Genomic DNA, 3,560 nt, shown 5'->3' with positions numbered 1-3,560 from the left:
GCTGGGCAGTTTTTGCATTCTGTGTGTTTGTGGTTAAAGTGAAATATCTATCACTGGTTTACGAGGTCATAGCTTTCATTTGACTTTACTAGAGAACCTTTCCTGTGTGTTTAAAAAGTATTTCTAGGAGGTGTGTGTGTGTGTGTGTGTGTGTGTGTGTGTGTGTGTGTGTGTGTGTGTGTGTGTGTGTGTGTGTGTGTGTGTGTGTGTGTGTGTGTGTGTGTGTGTGTGTGTGTGTGTGTGTGTGTGTGTGTGTGTGTGTGTGTGTGTGTGTGTGTGTGTGTGTGTGTGTGTGTGTGTGTGTGTGTGTGTGTGTGTGTGTGTGTGTGTGTGTGTGTGTGTGTGTGTGTGTGTGTGTGACAGGGAAAAAGGCAGAGAGAGTTTTGAGTGCACCGTGGGACGGGCATAAAGGTTTGTTAGAAAGTGTCGGAGAGGAAAACCATGTGTGTGTAATAAAAGTGTTTGAGTGTGTGTCTGTAGGTCTAGGATATTGTGTGAGTGAGAGAGAGAAAGTCAGAGCTAAAAGGGAGAGTGTGTGTGTGTGTGTGTGTGCCTGAATGTGTATATATACACACACACACCGTTGTTTATGCTGAGTCGACTGTTTCATCGCCTTGATGAAGCACACATACACAGTCTCTCCTGTCGGCATGGGTGAAACGTCCTCCTCCCTGCCTGTGTTTGAGATTTTTTCACCAAAAAAGGAAATGGAAAACTCGTAGCTGCTCGGGGGAAGGCGGGGGGGTTGACTCGAAGTGGGAGAGAAAAGAGTGTGGGAGAGAGATAGAGGGAGAGAGAGGGAGGATGTTCACATCTGGAGCTGCTCCATGGCACTTTCACTGGGGGTGGGGGGGGGGGGGGTTCAGCTCCACGCACGGCTCCCCTTGGATTTATTGGAAGGAGGAGAAGGGTATAGAGGTGGCTGTTAAAGCAGGAAGGGTCAGAGAAAGCTGCAGGGATTTCAACTGTATTTTATGCAACACATATTTCATAAACAGGTTAAACTTGTACAGCTATTATAATGAATTTCAAAGCTGCTTCCCGTCTTATTGTTTTTGTGATTCTCAGCAACATCTATTTCCCCGTGTCTTTGTCACTGTCACCCAGAATCAAGTTTACCCAAAAGCAATCTCTTAGAAAGTCCTTCATTTGGCTTGAAGTTTGCAAAGACAAGGTCTCATTTTCTCTTACAACAGTGTGTCTTTACTTATATTAAAACTTTAACATTTCACTCAACCACTGAAGAACACTTAGCTACCTTATCGTAACGCTAGAAGCTAAGTTTTGCTTGCTTAACATACAAACTGTTTTATTTTCCAGACACGCACTGAATCATAAATTGTAACAAAGTGTTAGTACTCTTAGTTTTTTGAAGCACAAGAAATAAATCTTCAGTATCTAAAACTGTGCCCTTTTTTAAGATCCACAACATGAAAGTACTTTAAATGTACCGATGTTTGCTCATTGGTGGTTCTAGTCTTACATGACTAATCAGATTACGGTTTCATTTGAAATGATTCAATGTTTACAAGTTTTGATTCAATTTTGATCATTTTTAAATGTGTGCAAACCTTGTGGAGCCTAATACAACTGATGCCTGATTAGTCTATTCAATCCATGTCTGACAGTTTCTCGAGAAAGTGATTCGATTAAATTGAACTGGATTCATGTGTTTCTGCAAAGATTAACCAGATATACACTGGAAATTGGTAGTGTTCAGTAAGGGAAGTTCTGAGGTTTGCTATTAACAAAACTGAACAACATCCCAAAGAGCAACTGGTTTTACATTATTCAGTTATTTGCTGTGAGGAGTTCACAAATTCTACCCTTTCGGAGGGCCGTAAAGTATAAGGAGCTGTGTATTGGCACATTGTCAGGTTCCTTTTTACAAAGCTTTAACAATTAAATTGAGGGATTGAAGTAAACGTCAACGTCAAGTTTTAATTGTATGGCTTTGCAACTCTCTCTCCTGCCCCTCTTTGTGTTATTGAGCCTGTTTGGACAGTTCATGAAGTTTTGTGACCTCAGGTAAATCCAAGCAGCTTCACCCAGTAGCAAACAAAGCAGAGGCCTAATCAGCAACATTAATTGGGATCACCTGAGAAGGTGTGATGGGAAACGTCTAAAAGAGCCTGTTGAAACAAACCTACCCTAAGTCCTTCCTATGAAATGACGTATGTATTAATTGGACTACATTTTTGGTGTACTATTACCTTAGTCACCCCAAATCCTAAAGAAGTTGCAAAATATCAAACTAAGATGTAACTTTAGACCATTTATACTCAGCTCTTTTTGTGTAAAACGTATAGTACAGGTGAGTTTTAATGTGCAACATACTTTATTTAGTTTCTAACGTAAGTACTACATCAGCATTGACGAGGCTTTCTAGTCTGCTTGTGAATTTAGACTAAAAGAACCTACCCTGTGTTGATCATCTGTCAAGATATACCAACAAACAAACATAAGCCCTTTATTATTTAATATACGTTACTATGTACTTCTAACTTAAGGAATATGAGAAAGTAAGTGAGCAAAGCCAATGTTGGTTTAATATAAATCTCTTACCTTGTCAGTTTTACCCTTATCTTTACAATTAGTTCATGACCAAGGACATTTAAAGGACACCATAGAAGTTACCTTGATCAAATAATAAATTAAGGACTGCCTTCATGTTTTTCATTTGCCAAACATATTGTACAGGAACACATAATCAGGGAAAACATGATCAAGGTTTAACCAGATGTGGTGAATGTTGCAGCATGTTGAGGTGACGTCATGCACAAGGTCTAGACAAGCACACCGTAAAATGAGTCAGATATACAACGTTACTGTTTACAGCCAACTGTATGACTTCCCAGGAAACATATCTGATCAGTCTTGTTTATCAGGATGCGGCATGGACAGGAGTTGGTATGACCCGTGCATTACTTATGCAACATTAAACGCACAATATTTATTTTTTTCTGCCGTATTCTCAATTAAAACCATACCGAAAGCTAATTATATAAGACATATGATATAGTCAGATAGTCTGACACTGTTAATTCCAATCAAGCCTGAGAAATAATGAGTTCAAACTGACTTTACTCACTTTAATTGTTCCGTTGACTGTAACTTTCCTCTGTGGTATTTTATTTATTTGAGTATTTTAAGGTAACTGATGTTTTTGAAAGACTAAAATATAGTGTATCTACTTAATATAGTTAAACTATAACTATATTATATACTGTTGTAAGAACAGAGAAAGTCACTCTACCAGTAACTTTGTCCAGGATAGTCATACCCTCACCAAAATCACACTGGTGTTTGCTGTTCCAGTTCAAGCACAACACATCCTAAAACAATGTTGAATCAATCATCAAAGATGACTTCAAGAAGGCCTTGTTTTCATTCTTACTCCCATAAATAAGACATTTTATAATCTCTTCAACATTTTAACCACACGTTTGTATCTCGAAGTGTGAGTATACAGCCAACTCATCGGCAGTGACGCAACAGAAGCTGTAAAATCATCAGTGAGAGGGGCAATTTCTCTCATTTAACACCAAACACGTCACTGT

This window comes from Eleginops maclovinus, chromosome 3, assembly GCF_036324505.1.
Source record: "Eleginops maclovinus isolate JMC-PN-2008 ecotype Puerto Natales chromosome 3, JC_Emac_rtc_rv5, whole genome shotgun sequence".
Taxonomy (NCBI): Eukaryota; Metazoa; Chordata; class Actinopteri; order Perciformes; family Eleginopidae; genus Eleginops; species Eleginops maclovinus.
The sequence above is the reverse complement of the archived record's forward strand: the minus strand, read 5'-3'. Positions refer to the sequence as shown.